Source organism: Glycine soja, chromosome 1 (genome assembly GCF_004193775.1).
Source record: "Glycine soja cultivar W05 chromosome 1, ASM419377v2, whole genome shotgun sequence".
Classification (NCBI taxonomy): domain Eukaryota; kingdom Viridiplantae; phylum Streptophyta; class Magnoliopsida; order Fabales; family Fabaceae; genus Glycine; species Glycine soja.
This window is the reverse complement of record NC_041002.1, coordinates 41,693,389-41,710,869: the sequence shown is the minus strand read 5'-3', so window position 1 is coordinate 41,710,869 and position 17,481 is coordinate 41,693,389.

Here is a 17,481-nt window from a genome sequence, read left to right as displayed (position 1 = left end):
CGAGCTTGAATCCTTTTGAAGAGGGAGGGAATGATAGAGGTGAAAACAGTTCGTCTAATGATCCTTTACATGGAATTAGAAGTCCTATGACAATGTCCAAGACTAAGAGGATGAAGCAAGCATTGCAAGGCCTGATTCTAAAGATCAAAGAGAAAGAAGACCAATGTGAATTAAGGGCTACACCTAATTGGGTCACTTTCATACGAATTGATGAAGATGTTTGGAGCCTAACTTGAAGAATCACTTTGGCAAGCCCAATTTACAAGACAAAAAGCATCCATAGGTTGAGTTGATCAATTTTGGTGGACTATTAATATTGGCTAATTAGATAATAACTAAGTCCAATTTTTGTCATTTTATTTGTAATTTTGCACTATTTTTAGGCTGAATTTTCTGTGGAAGCAATGTTTTCCAAGGTTATTTTGATGATGCCAAAGAATCAAGAGTTAAGCAAAGTTTCAAGCAAATATTCAAGAATCAAGTTTCAAGTTTCAAGAATCAAGAATCAAGAATAATTAAGATCAAGATTTAAGAATCAAGAGAAGACTAAATCAAGATAAGTACTAAAAAGTTTTTCAAAACATTGAGTAGCACATGAAGTTTTCACAAAATCTTTTACCAAAGAGTTTTACTCTCTGGTAATCGATTACCATAAGGTAGTAATCTATTACTAGTAGCCAACATTCTTTTCAAACTAATTTACAAAACTGTAATCGGTTACCATAATCATGTAATCGATTACCAGTGTTTTAAAACGTTAAGATTTTCAAAATTCAAAATGAAGAGTCGCATCTGTTGATGTGTAATCGATTACACCTTTATGGTAATCGATTACCAATGATCATTTTCGAAAAATTCATTTCCAAAAGTCACAATTCTTCAAGTGACTTGTTTATGAAGATTCTTTCAAAAGTCACAACTTTTCTAAGTGACTAGTTTTAAAAGAAATTGTCAAAAGTCACAAACTTTGACTTGAGTCATCAAAAGATTATAAATATGTGACCATGACATGAATTTGAGATCGATCCATCATCTCTTTCAATCATTCTATCTTTCAATCTATCTTTCAACATCTTCTTTCATTTCTTTCTACAGAATTTTTCCGATTTTTTTTTCTCTTCATCTTTCTAAAAGTTTTTGTTCAAAACTTTCTCTTCCAAGAAAAGTTCTTTGTTCAAAAACTTGTGCTATTCATATTTTTCATTCTCTTATCCCTTTGCCAAAAAGAATTCACTAAGGACTAACTGCCTGAATTCTTTTTGTGTCTCTCTTCTCCCTTTTCCAAAAGAACAAAGGACTAACTGCCTGAATTCTTTTGTGTCTCTCTTCTCCCTTTGCCAAAAAGAATTCTACAAGGACTAACCGCCTGAATTCTTTTTGTGTCTCTCTTCTCCCTTTTCCAAAATAACAAAGGACTAATCGCCTGAATTCTTTTGTGTCTCCCTTCTCCCTTTTCAAAGAATTCAAAACGACACAGTCTGAGAATTCTTTTGATTTTTCCCTTTCCCACAAACAAAAGATTTCAAAGGACTAACCACCAAAGAATTCTTTTGTTTCCCCCTTCACAAAGTTTCAAAGGACTAACCGCCTGAGAACTTTGTCTTAACACATTGGAGGGTACATCCTTTGTGGTACAAGTAGAGGGTACATCTACTTGAGTTGTTGTGACTGAGAACTAGAGAGGGTACATCTCTTGTGGATCAGTTCTAGTGGAGGATACATCCACTAGGTTGTTCAAAGAGAACAAGGGAGGGTACATCCCTTGTGGATCTTTGCTTGTAAAGAACTTTACAAGGTTGAAAAGAAATCTCAAGGACCGCAGGTCGCTTGGGGACTGGATGTAGGCACGGGTTGTTGCTGAACCAGTATAAAACTCTTGTGTTTGTCTTCTTCTTCCCTACACTCTTTAATTTCTGTTGTGCACTTTAATTATCGCTTTTACTTTTGGTTAAGTTTATATTTCTATTATTTACTTTCTTAACAATATAGTAAAAGCCTAAGAAGGGTAGATTTTTAATTAGTAAAGGTTCGTTAATAATTAATTCAACCTCCCATTCTTAATTATTCTGAGGCCACTTGATCCAACATTTTCTGGTGACTTTTTATTTTCTCTTAGCCTTACTAAATGCTTCCTAGAAGTGCTCCAAGTCATTTAGTGGCTAGTGGGAATTTATTTTCATGTTTATTGTCATTTTCCTATGTAGTGGGCATGCAATTACCACTACTAAAAAAACAGTTTTTTACGACGCGGTATCTACAACGGTCCTTTAATAACCGTTTTTGTTTGTATAACGGTGGCAATTTTGTAAATATAATGAATATTGTGAATATTTAAAAAATGGTGGTAGCGGACCCCGTCTTTGAATGTCAACAATTTTAATTTTATACAAGTCTCGCGTCCATTCTTCTTCACGTCCATTCCTCTTCTTCTTTGTGTTTGTTCCCCTTCTTCTTCTCTCTTCTTCCCCTTTCCCTATCTCCACCTTCTCCCCGACGCCACCTTCTTGTCCGTTCCTCCACCCCCATTCTCCTATCCTCCAGTGGAACCGTAAAAAACCCTAACCCCAAAAAACCCAAACCCCCCACCTCTCTACGGACTCCGCCAGAGAACACGCCACCAGGTTCACCACCGCCCTCCCCGCCTCCCTCTCAAGCATCAAATGCTCGTTGCTTGTCCGCGGAAAACTCCCATCCAAGGCCTCAAAGTAAACCCTAAACCACCTCAAACATTCTTCAAACCCTTTGACGAACTCAAACCCTTCCAATCCAATGTCCAAATCAACCTCCTTCTCCATTCTGGCTCTGATTTCCTTCATGACCTTCTGCATATTGGCGCCGACGGTGACAAAGGAGTATGTTTTGCGGGTTGATTTAAAGGAGCATGTTTTCTCCGAAGCTGAAGCTAAGGTTTTGTAGGTTCGGTCCCCGACTTGGGTGATGCGGTTGAAGAAGGCTTGGAGGAAGTACGAGGCTAGTTTCTGGTCGGTGTCGCTGTAGGGGGAGCTAAGCTTGTTAAGCATCCACATGAGTTGTCGGAGGCAGGTGGTGTTCTTTTCGACAACGACACATGCGGTTTCAAGGAGGATGTCCTGGGCCCACTAGCCAGAGGAGAACTCGAAAGGGAAGGCAGCGTCGACGCCGGTAATGGAGGGAGGGTGGGGTTGATAGGGATAGTAGTGCCTGGAAGAAGACGAGGATAAGTCTTCTTCATCCATGAAAAAAGTTGAAGCATTCTTCGTCGTCTTGTTGTGGGTAGGGATAGTTTTGTTCTTGTTTGGAGGATCGAGAGCTGCTGCTTGTGGTGGAGTTGTTGAGGGATTGATGATCTTGATCACCTTGGTATACACACATATATCTATTCTGAATGTCCATTCAAAGTTGTTAATTTGTAGATTTAATTTGATATTAACTTGCTTGCTAGCGAGTATTTCAGAAGATTAACAGGCTTGGATATAAAAGGCGAGCTTTCAGAAGATATCGGGTTACTGTCTGAATTGGAGATGCTGTAGGTTTTTAATTTATTGCATTCAGCATGCTTCTGCAATAAATTATTTATGATTTCATCCCTTTTGATTTCCTTGTTTCTGTTTTATAGAGACCTCTCTAACAATAAGGGCTTAACTGGTTCACTTCCACATTCAATTGGAAATTTGACCAAGCTGTCAAACTTGTAAGGGGAAATTGGTGGAATGTTGTTGTACTAAAGATTATACCCCAAAACCGAATTAATTCCTAATGGAAATTAAATGTTGTTTCTCTTTTATGTTCATGTTTCAGATTTCTTGTTGATTGTGGTTTCACTGGTCCTATTCCAGATGAAATAAGATCCCTTAAGGAGCTGGTCTTCTTGTAAGTACTTCTTCTGACTCTACCAATAAAATATAGTATATATGATCATAACAGAATGAATTAATATTCTGTTATGCGAATTGATAGTGAAAGTAAGTTAATTTGTACTTTTAATGGTAGATCTTTAAATTCTAACAGCTTCAGTGGAGGAATTTCGGCTTTTATTGGTAATCTACCAAAACTGAATTGGTTAGATATAGCTGACAATCAGCTTGAAGGAACCATTCCCATATCAAGTGGTAGTAAACCTGGTCTTGATATGCTTCTCAGTACCAAACACTTGTATGTATAACATTTTGCTTGAAGGAACCATTCCCATATTTAAGTTTAACAATATCCAAAAATGAGGAGAGTCACTAATTACAATGATTTTTTTTTTTTGTACAAAAATGAGGAGAGTCACTAATTACAATGTGATACCTCCCTCCAGGAACATTTTATGCATACCTTTCAGTTTTGTAATCTACCTGTGGATTTAGTTTCCTTGATCACTCGTGATAACTACCCATCTCTTGAATTCACCTTACAAATATTCTCTTCAAGCCGAGCTTATTTCAGCCAAGCAGAGATTGTGAGAATAAACTCTGCACTAAGCAACCTTACTATGGATGCCTTTTATTTTTATCCTGATGAATATGAACATTATGGTATGCTGGTATCTATTTTATTTTCCACCTGGTATATATATATATATATATATATATATATATATATATATATATATATATATATATATATATATATATATATATATTAATGTTGTTGATTATTTCAATGCTCCATTTTTATCACATAGCTTTTGTCTCTTATCATTTAGAAGAACCTATTGAGTCAAGTAAATCATCAAATGCTGGCTTCATAATTAGAGCAGCAATTGGCGATGGTTCTTCCCTGCTTGTGTTACTACTCCTCACAGGGGGTTGTGCTTTATGGCTAAAGAAAAAGGTAGAAAAAGCAATCCAACAAAATTACCTGTTTGGTATGATAAATTATATACGTACTTAGCTTATGCTTTACTAGTTTGTTTAATTAATATAGTGTTTGTAGCTATTGTTGCAAGAAGAAGCGTTTGAATGTGTATTGAGGTTTTTTTTTCTATTTTTAAGAACCAATCTATTTTGCCATATTGTATACACCCCAGTTGATGAGCCACTTCCAACCAACAAGAGGTATGATGCTGCCAAAATTTTCAATCACCCTGATATTGTTGCTGAGGAAACATGGTATGTATTTCCTAATATCATCATACTTTGGATTCTTTTAACATTTTCCCTTCATATGCTTACAATTTCTAGAAACCCTTTCTAGAAATCACTTTTTTATGTGATGCTCTATACATGTAATTGTTATTGCAACATAATTAAATTTACTCTTTCATGGATCTGCTAACAGGTATGGCATTGAGCAAGAGTATACCTTATTGCAGAAAGATGTAAATTGGCCACTTGGGTGGCCACTTGGTGGGTTTCCTAGACCACAGGTATGAAATGTTCCCCTTTTTTTAATATATAATATACCATCTAAGCACAAATTCTTTTTTGGTGAAAAATAATCACACATTTTAATGTATTATAAATTTATTAATATTTATAATAATTACCTTAAAATATTAGGGATCATTTTTAATTGATATGTATACTAAATGTTAGTATGTTTTTTTTCTTTTTCTTACTATACTAATTGTTAACCAAATCATATGAAATTGATTTAATTTTTGCAATATTTTTTGTACCACCGTAGCATTAAATTTGTAGGATATTATAATAACCAAACAAATGATTATTACTCATAATTTATACATACTAGCTAGTAAGTTACTTAAGCACATTTATTTAGACTTCGAGAAAGATAAAAATAGTAAGTGTGGATTGATTAATTAATGGGGTTTCCACCTTGGCTTTAGTGTAGAGACAGACTATGCTCACGTTGTTCAATAATGGCTTTAGTGTAGAGGCTTTGATGGAAGTATTAAAGTCTGGGATGTATCTGGAAAAAATTGGACTGGATAACCTAGAAGAATCTTTACTACTTCAGGCTGATATGATGGATCTTAAAGCACGAATTCATGGGCCTGCTCAAGCATATGTGATGGAAGCAAGACTTGACAAAGGACGGGGTTCATTAGTAACTACTATAGTGAAGGCAGTGACTCTTTTCAATTTGTTGTTTTAAAATTTTGGTTTAAAATTGCAGGTTCTTGAGGTGCTAGTGGAAGTGGTCCAAGGTGATGCTAGGAACGTGTTGTGTGATGCTGTAGAGAGGCACCGTGCATCTGTATTGGTTTTGGGAAGCCACGGCTACGGAGCTATCAAAAGGTACCTATTAATTAACTATACATTACTTTATTTAATTAGACGTAAATTATGTTTTTATTTTCTATACTTTCGTTTAATCTTATTAATGATAAAATCATAAAAGAGGATAAAAGAACTAATTAAAATTAATAAAAATATGTTTTTATTACTATTAAGAATAATTTTGGAAAAAAATATAATTTAAAATAAATTTACTGTTACCAATTAAATTATTAATAATTTCTTAATTCTTAATTAGGTCTTGAAAAAAAATCAGAGTCTTAATTAGGTCATGTGCTAGTTGGAAATTCTCAATGCTTAACTTTGTAGACATTGATAAACAAGTTGACTGAGAAGTTTCATGTTTTTAATGCTTGTAGAACAAAGCTAAGGATAATGATTCTGATGATAATATGGATTTTGTTGCTGGGAATGTGAAACTTATTACCACCAAAGAAGTGTGGGACCAATATTTGGAAGAAGCAGGGAGGGATGGCAAAATTGTAAGTTTCCCTCTTTTTTACTCTGTAGGATAGTAAATTTAATAAGGTAATTCTACTTTAGTAATTTTCCTTGATCATGAGAGTTCTCTCTCTTTATTTAATCATAGCTCCCAATACTATGTTTTTGGACCATTCTTATTGTTATTTGTCTTAAAGGTCTAATAGAAATAAATTTAGAGTTTGCTTGATATAGTTGTAAAAAATAAATTCTTATGTTACTAAGTCCCAAAACATGGAAACTACTGATAGCAAATAATGTTTTTATTATTTTTTAAATTTAATATTTTTTTTTTGTCAAAATAACATTCTAAGACGGTGGTTAATTAATGACCGTCTTAGAAAGTTACATTTCTAAGACGGTGATTAGTTAAACAACATCTTAGAAAGGTACTTTCTAAGACGGTGATTAGCTAAGAAACGTCTTAGCTAATCACCATCTTAGAAAGGTAACTTTTTAAGACGATCATTAGCTAACGACCGTCTTAGAAGGCAACATTTTTCTAAGACGGGTTTTATAGGTCCGTCGTAAACTTTCGACGACGTTAGATTCAAAGACGGTGCTCCACCGTCTTTGTATGTTATTTTCCACCGTCTTTGTTTGTGCTTTTTGTAGTAATGTATTAATGCATTTGGTAAATGTATGTTAGTGGTGATTTATTCTAGCATTTCAAGATTAGCCTATAAACAGGAAACTCTTATACTCTCCAAAGGCAGAATGTGAAGATTAATGAAATCTGAGAGTTTATCTATTGTGAGAGTTTTTTCTTTGTTCTTGGATTAAAATCTTGATAGTGTTAGTTCTACCGGCAAGTTGTGGTTAGGGTCATACTCCTTTTGATAACTTTAGTTCCACCGACAGATCACAATTAGAGTCAACTTCCTTTTTTTTTATACTTGTTTTCAAGACAATCCTAAGTGTTTTATATCTCTTGAATAAATTAGATTAAGGAGAATATTTGCGAAAAGTTTAAATTTGGAGTCATAAATCACTTTGGAACCAATTTATCCCCTCTTACTTTATGATAATTTTTACTATTATTTCTAATCATTAACAATTACATTGAATCTTTAAAAAATAGCTATATTGATTTACGGGTCATATGAACTATGTTAAATATTTAAAAGAAGAATATTGTAATTTGTAGTTCATAGTAACTTATTCAACTTAATTATCTCCGATAAAATATACGTGTAAAAGAAACAAACAAACTACCTATGTGTCCCTCTTAGGTAAAAGAGAGAAAGCGCAACTTCAGAACAAGTATGAAAATGAACTTGAAGCAAATTAATTATGTGAAGTGACTACGAATGATGCAAACTACAATGTGTTTTTTGTTGTTTGTCAAAAACAAGAATGCGTTTTTTTTGTTTTTATATTCCTTGAGTCATACATCTATATACAGATTTAATAATTTTTTTACAGAAGATTTTTTAGGTTTTATATAATAAAATAGAATTATTATATATATATATATATATATATATATATATATATATATATATATATATAAAGTTGTGAAGTGAAGGCCACTATACGCATTGGAAACGTACATATGTAACCTCTTGTTTATCTAAAGTATTGCATTTGATGACTAGGAGAGAATAACTCATGATAGGAATTTCTTATCCAATAGATTCTTGATTTGACTAGAAATTTCTTATTGAAGTGAATAAGCATGTGCAAAATTAGATGGCAAAAGAAAGTTAGCTGATATGTCTGCTACCAAAACAAATGGTCAGCTTGTATGTTTTCCACTAAAAAAACAAAGAAGTATTGGCATAATGCAATTGTGAACAAGTGCTACAAGTAACTCCATTCCTGGTATAATTGTTCCACTATGGTCGCGGTTAGAAGTTTCTCTTCTCCCACTTCACAATACGAATCAACTTGGTAAAGATAACGCAATTTCAAAAGCTTCACAATACGAATCAACTTGGTAAAGATAACGCAATTTCAAAAGCTAGTTATGATTGTTATTTATTTATATACATTTTTTTTCATAAGATTAATCAATATAAAATTTTCAACACATTGTTTTAGGATTTGAATTAAATTCAATTTCAAAAGCTAATTGCTTGCTCTTTGTATATATTATTTTTTGTCATGAGTAATTTACTATGGTATTTTCAACATACTTCCTTATGCTATGCCCAAAATATCTATGAGTAATTCCAATGACAAGTGACTGTTTGACACAAGAATAATTGTTAAGATAACTTTTGGTATCAGTGCATAAGAATTTGAGTTTGAATCAAACTCAATCTTAAAAGTTAAATTATGAGGTGAGAATTATTTTTCTTTTAATTATATATTTTATTTTGGTTATATTGTTAATGTGAGATCTTCAACCCATCCTCCTTGTTAGCAATCCCAAATTGACTAGTGATTTAAACAAAATAGTGCATTTAAACTACAATGCAATCTTAACATTTTGATCTAACTTTTTAGCACAAGTTAATTAAACTCAAACTTAAATTCTAAAATGATATCAAAGCTTATACTAGTAGTTATTAATTGGTCTATTATCACTCCTTATTGGACCACTCATAGATGTCTAATTCCTAACTTCACACTTGAGATGTAGGAATATTCATGACTAGACTCATTTAACTAACCTGGCCTGACATAAAAAGATTGACCATGAAGAGATTTTTTTAATAGGTTCAAGCCTAAGAAACTATATCTAATGCATTTTGAGAATATGTTCAAGTTATATTTTGGGTCGTCTTTTTTTTTTTTTTTTTTCTGGCTTTTCAGGTTGCCTTAACCTGATTAAATGCCATATATTCTCTTAAAATGTTTAATTTATAAATAATTATGTAAATAATATAACTTCTAACTTAAATAATGTTTTGTCTAACATAATAGTACCTTTGTTATTATTTTATACAATTCAACTTTGAAGTAGTTTTTGTTCCTTTTTATAAGACTCAATCCATTATGTCTCTTGCATTAATTAGTTTTAGACTAAAATGTCCCTAATTACATTAGAAAGAGATTATATTGAGATACATTTAAGAGAGAGGGAGAGAGAAGAATTAAGACAATGATATTTTTGGAAAAGTATATAAATATAGGAGATATTTATTTAAACCAATTAAATTAACTACTTTTCTTATTCCTAGTGAATTAGGTAATCGTGTCTTATAAATAGAAATGGGTGTAATATTTATTTATTGATATTATTTATCTTAACACACACACACACACACACATCTTAATTGTATAGTTGAATACTTTTTTTTTTAATTCTACCATTTAATTATATATAATGTTAAGATTAATATATTATACCAACAAGTTGAGTTGAGTCGATCTTATCCCTTATGTTATTATACTTTAATCAGGTCGAGTTTGAATTAAAAAGTTGACTATCAAAATTTTGGGTCTGATAAGACATAAGTATTTCCATCCTGATTTGTCCCTCAAACATTATAAAAACAAATATCACAAGAAGGGGGATTGAACTGTGATTTTAGAGATTTTTAAAACCTTTTTTCAATCAAGCAAAGTTTTTTCGCCTGAAGAAGTAACTTGCAAAAATAGATAACAAATCATTTGAAAAACACAATCAAACGATGAAAAACAAACACGTTAAGCACAAGATATTTTCAAATGTCTAAAAACAAATTTACACCTTGGGGTCAGTTGATAGCAACAAGAAAGCATGTAAAATATTAGACACAAAGAGTTATATTAGTTCATTTGTCCCACTGAGACTACATTCATTTCTTGACAAAACACACCAAGTTTCGCTAACTTCTCATAAATTTCAAGTATTGTCATGACCACTTCTAGCTCTACCTCAAGCTTGATTAACACCCAATATTTATTGTCCTACCAAACCATTACTTGCTTTAAACAAACCAGAAGAGATTTGTAGTTTGAGTTTGCAAAGAGACTAAATCTAGAATTGCCTTACAGACAAATATATGATCAACACATAGTCTTTCTCTCTCAATATGATCAATGTGTTTTGAGAGCTCTTTATAACTTTACAAGAATATACATAAAGCTTTGTGTAGAAAGAATAATGAATGTTTTTTCGCACAAAGTTGATTCTTCAAATCTTTAAAGCTTCTAGTTTACATAGGCCTCGTCTTCAAGTGTTCGTTGTCTCATAATAGACAAATTTCTTCACTTAATCTTTGTCCGATGAATGTGGTTGTTGGGGGCATTTAATGCTTGCATTAAGTGCATGTCCTTTCCTCATGTAGAGAGTTCACTCTTTGAAGCTTACATGTTTAGTATTGCAGTAGGTAGTCACTTTCTTTATGTTAGAGTAGATCTTGTGTAGTAGATCTCTTTTTTTGATGGCAATTGAGGAATTTCAGACCTTGACTTCATTTATTCTTCATTGGATTTGGGAGATCATAGGATAATGTTTTTGTAAAAGAGATATCAGCCACAATCTTAAATGTCGTATCAATTCATGACTCTATCTGCCTATTGTCTGAAACATCAAATTCAAACTTCTCAAGGCATGTTTTGATAAAGCATCAGATATGAAACATCAAACGTAGATTTCGCATAAGACACAAATTTTAACCTTTGTATTGTTTACATTTAATACAAATAATTAAGTGTCCTAATTTTTCTCAAGACATAAATGTCTTTTGACTTAACAATCTCTCCCCTTTTGATGATGTCAAACAAACACAAATTTGAAAGATGAAGGCAAACTTATAAGATATATCATTTAAAACATTAGTCAATCTTATTAGATGCAAAAGATATATACGATAAATAGATCATAAAGCATCATAAGACTTTGAGGTAAAGTATGAACAAATTCATATCAAGATTTTCACATCAAGAAGATGTGCTTTAAGACAAAATATAAAATGTTCAGGGTAGAAATAAGAAAAAAGCTCCCTCTAAATTTATACTTTCTTCATACTTTGTAACTCCCTCTTAGATGATGTTAGACATCAGCCTTTTACATTTTCTCCTCCTTTTGTTTGACAACTTCTTCATCAAGATTCCTAAGAAACTCATCTCCAGAGTCCTCAAAATTAATAGAAAGATGAACAAGGCTACCAAGTGGCATTGGAGGACGATGAGGTTTCCACCCAATGGCTTTCCTGTAGAAGTCATCACCATTCAAAGACCATCTATGAGCTTCCTTCTCAGCATGAGCATAATCCTTTAAGGCATGAGCAAGTGCCTATCTGGTTTTGACAAGTTCCACTTTAAGTGGATGAACATAGGCACGAGAGAGTGGAGGATCATACACTTGAACAACCATAAAGTCAGAAGCAACTTCAACATCATATTCAACTTCTTTAATGATAGGATCTACATGGTGTGTGAAAAAGTATCTGGAGAAGGGAAAAGACACCACAAAGGAGAAGGTTCGATAAAACTCAGCATAGAAATCCCTTTTCCATGTGTAGATTATGTTGAAGGGAGTTTCTTGAGTGAAGCAAGAATGGCTCAAAGTCTAATAGTACTACACAACTTCATGATGATAGGCATTCGCATGTGGCTTCTCCTTAGATTCCAAACCAGAGCAGCATTTCCACATCCTGTAGAACCTTTTCATGGCATATCGATACAAAGTTATAAGCACATACTTGTGTTGGAAAGCTTCAAGTTCATGTTTGAATAGATGATCAAGTCGAGCTTTAACCAATCTAATAGACTCAGCATCTTCATCATCTTTAGTCAGCAATTGCTTGCCCTTGTAGCATTTGACATTTTGATACAAAACATGCTGACTAATAATAATTTGAAAGTGAGTCGTTGGAGTAGCTAGGCAATAGAATTATGACCCCAACATGAAAGGAATATGAGTGTTGAGCCTTTGGATTCCGTGAAATGAATCTTTCCTTGATTTGATCTCATCTCTGTAGGGGATTAAAGAAAGGGATGATAGCAAATGCAACCTTTCTAATTCTCTAGATGCTTTCATAGGAGGATATATCTTTCGGTTTGTGGGCAGATGCTTAAAGATAAGATTGTCGGGATTAAGAGCCACAGTCTGTCATGGGGGGAATATTTTGAAGACTGGTTCTCTCTCTCCACGGACTGCAAGAGCATACTCTTCTTCTTTAGGTAAGGTGTCCCAAGATTGATAAGAGAAAGAATCGATACTTGAAAAACCTTCCTTCTAGTGCTTAAGGAGATTGAACCTTTCCAACTCCAACTTTTTCATTTATGGGTCAAGAGCATGAGTCCCAATGTCAACTTTGTCTCTCCATACTTTGTTTCAAGTTTGTCGTTCCAACAATCTATATCATTTGAAGCCAAGGTAGAATCTAACATTCACATCAAGGTTTATAGGTTTGGGGTTAGATGATGGTTGTTTCTTGGGTTTCTTTGATTGGTCTGAGGGTCTTGTGTCAGATGGTATAGATGGGTATTTTGTTTTGGTAGGTAGTTTAAGTTTGGGTTGGCTAGGTTTAAAAGGTTTTAGCTTGGCTTGAGCTTGCTCTTCCCGAGTCTACTGAGACACTGCTCTAGACTCTATATTTATTGGCTACTTCTGAGCTTCTTCTATCTATCTAACAATAAATTGTGGTTCCTCCTTGTTGACCTTTCTTTTAATATGCTTTTGAGCATATTTAGGGAAGTTGTCAATTTTTCACATCTTGACAAAGGTCAAACCTCTATGTTGTGTGCCACCTGCAAATGGTTTCAACACAAACACATCTACCCCACTATTCCTCATGATTTGAGTGAAAAACATCCCATACGGAACAAGGTTCTTCTTATCTTTGGCATGAAATAAGTCCTTGAAAGCTTGAAGCCAATAGAAGAAGATGACTTCAGGCAGATTCACCCTTTCACCCATCATCACTTTATGCATGAAAAATCTATCTTTGTCACTTTCATAGATTCTTAATCCCAATCTGGGCATTACTATGTTGAGCAATGGACGAGTCTCCACATGTATGTGAGGCTCAAGAAGTTGACCAAAGCCTTCTTATAAGACGATTCTTGATGCTACTTTCCATAGAGCATACTGTCCATCATGTCCTAGGTTATATCCTTCTCCCAATCTTTTTCAAAGACCAAACCCTTTTTTGGACACCCAATCACAGCAGCAATGGTCTTAGATGAGACGATCACTTCCCTTCCATTGGCAGTTCTTCAAATGCTGATTCCATCTTGTCTTGTTGTTCCCTAGAATAGGGCATGAGAATCATATTGCCATGAGTGAAACTTCTCCAAAAATGGTGTCCAAACAACACAACAAAAAAGGCCTTTGATAGTGAAACATTTTTCCATCAGACTTTTAAGGTTCACCCATTTCCCAGGGATGAACCAATCTTCTAAAATGACCTTCTTAGCATTTCAACATTTTTGATAACAAGAACCCTAATGCAAACAAAGAGCTTAAGAGATTTAAAATTTTTAAGAAAAAAGAAAGAGCTTTTGAAGAATAGAATTCTCAAATGCAAACAAAAAGCATAAGAGATTTTTTAGAGTTCAATTTTTTCATAAGAGTTTCTCTAGTTGCCCACCTTTACTTTTTATAGGTTTTTGAAATGAGAGAGAAACAAACAGTAACGATTCAAGTCGAATTTAATATGTTTGAAAATTGTTCTCATTCATAGTGAAAAGATGGCGATGCATATTTTTCAAAAGAAAACTAAAAAGTTTTGTCTTTCTAAACATGCTTCCTCTTTTGTCTGTACACTTGTACACACGTTAGTCCAAATAAATTAATGAAAGACTATAAGACATGACATCATCTGAAGCAATATGACATACATTATTAGTCTAATAAACTAACCATATTTAAATATTCCCTAATACAAACGTAACGATCTTCAAACAAAGGCTTAGTAAAGATATTTGTTCGTTGATGTTTTGTGTCTACTAATTTTATATCAAAAACTCCTTTTTTGCAAATAATCACAAATGAAATGATATCTTATCTCAATATATTTAGCCTTTGAAAGATATATGGTATTTTTAGATAGAATGATTACACTAGTGTTGTCACAATATATTGGTATATTTTATCAATACTAGAGTAATCTTCTAATTGATATTTACCCATAATGCACATTTTTCAAAAGAAAACTAATTTTTTTATCTTTGTAAACATGCTTCCTCTTTTGTCTGTACACTTGTACACACGTTAGTCCAAATAAATTAATGAAAGACTATAATACATGACATCATCTGAAGCAATATGACATACATTATTAGTCTGATAAACTAACCATATTTAAATATTCCCTAATACAAACGTAACAATCTTCAAACAAAGGCTTAGTAAAGATATTAGTTCGTTGATGTTTTGTGTCTACTAATTTTATATCAAAAACTCCTTTTTGCAAATAATCACAAATGAAATAATATCTTATCTCAATATATTTAGGCTTTGAAAGATATATGGGATTTTTAGATAGAATGATTACACTAGTGTTGTCATAATATACTGGTATGTTTTTATCAATACTAGAGTAATCTTCTAATTGATATTTTACCCATAACAGTTGTCAACAACAACATGGAGCAGACACATACTAATTGTGCAATCAAGTTTTGCTTCTTACTTGCCCAAGATATTAGAAAGGTACAAGATAATTACATTCACCACTTGTATTTTTTGGTTCAACTTTGTCTCCTGCATAGTCTACATCATAGTATCCTACTTACCTAAAATCTTGATTTTTCTTATAGAACAAACTTTGGTTAGCAGTGCCTACTAGATATTGCTAGATCCTTTTAACAACTTTGAGATGTGACTTTCAAGGATTAGACTAAAATCTACCACATAGACATACACTAATCATAATATCATATCTACTGGTAGTTAGATATAGAAGTGACCCAATTATACCTCTATAGATCGTCTGATATACCAATGTATTTCTATTCATGAATGAATATACCTTTGCTATCTGGTTTGATCTAAAGCCTTAGAAAGAACTTAAGTTCTCCCATCATGCTCAATTCAAACTCACTCTTCATCAAATAAGAGAAATCCTTGCACAATGATTCATTATTAGCTCCAAAGATAATATCATGTACATATATTTGAACTATAATGAAATCCTTGCTAACTTCTCTTCTAAAAAGAGTTGTGTCTACCTTGCCTCTCATAAAAACATTTTCTAAAAGAAAATAGCTCAGCTTATCATACCAAGTACGTGGTGCTTATTTCATACCATACAAAGTCATTTTAACTTTGAAAACATGGTTTGAAAGAGTATGATCCTTAAAACAAGGAGGTTGTTTGACATACACTTCCTCTTCATTAAAATCGTTTAGAAAGTCACTTTTAACATCTATTTGAAAAAGCCTTATGTTTTTATGAGAAGCAAAGGAAACATGATTCTTATGATTTCAAGTCTAGCAATGGAAGTGAAGGTTTCAGTTAAATATTTACCTTCTTGTTGTTTATATAGTCTGGAGCTACTAACTTGGCCTTGTTGTTTACCACTTTGCCTGGTTCATCTAGCTTGTTTATGAAAACCCATTTTGTTCCAATGATGCTTTTGTTTTTGGACTTGGGACAAGTGTCCAAACATTGTTTCTAGTGAAGTAATGAAGTTTTTCTTTCATTGCAATGATCCAGTCATTATCTGTCAAAGCTTCATATATTGTTTTAGGTTTGATTTTAGACACAAGTGCATAAGACGGAAGTTCTTTGAATGACGATTTGGTTTTGACTCTTTCAGTCTAATCTCCAATGATATGATATGATGGATGATAAAAAACAAATTTCCAGTCCTTTTCTAAGGTAGTTGATTTGAGGATTCTTTTGTCTGAGAAAGGATTTCATTAAATTGTTTGACTTCATTTTCTTTAGATGCATCAGACAAACCAATTTGCATATTTGCAAAATCATCCTCAAGATCTAATAGCTTCTTATCAAAAGTTAGATCATCATTGAATTTAACATGAATGGATTCTTCTACAACTAAAGTCCTTGAGTTTGAAAATCCGTAGGCTTTAGTCGTATCAAAATACCCTAAGAAGATTCCTTTATCCACCTTTGAATCAAACTTAGTAAGTTGATCTTTAGTGTTTAGGATAAAAAACTCACATCCAAATGGATGAAAGTATGAGATGTTGGGTCTTCTTCCTCTCCATAGTTCATAAGGAGTCTTTTTATTTTATTTTATCAAAGGTCTCATCAATATTAAGTTTTGAACATAACATATTGTATTCACTGCTTCTTCCTAGAAGCGCTTAGGGAGTAAGTTCTCATATAGTATGGTCCTTGCCATTTCTTGCATAGTTCTATTTTTTCTTTCAACTACCCCATTTTGTTGATGAGTTCTCAGTGAAGAAAAGTTATGGAAATGCCATTCTTTTCATAGAATGATCTGAACTCAGTAGTTTCAAACTCATTCCCATGGTCACTTCTGATAGAAGAGATACCAAAACCCTTTTCATTTTTAACCCTTGTATAGAATATTTCAAAAAACTTAAAAGACTTATGTTTATGTGTAAGGAAGTATACCCATATATTTCTAGAATAGTCATCAACTATAACAAAGTCATATTTCCTCCCTTCCAAACTCAACGTTCTTGTTGGTCTTAACAAATCCATGTGTAACAGTTGTAACGGTATGAAAGTGGAAACAACATCTTTAGATTTAAAAGTGGTTTTGTTTTGTTTCCCTTGTTGACATGCTTTGCAGAGAATATGAGTTTTTCAACAAATCTTAGATAGTCCTTTTACAAAATCCTTTTTGGATAGTTTTGAAATGTATTTTAGATTGACATGCCCAAGTTTCTTGTGCCAAAACCATCTCCCATGTTCTCTAGAAAGTAGACATATTACATTCTATTATTTACTTAGACCTATTAGATCAATATCATACAAATTATTGTGTCATTTGGCAGTGAAGGAGGACTTGCCATC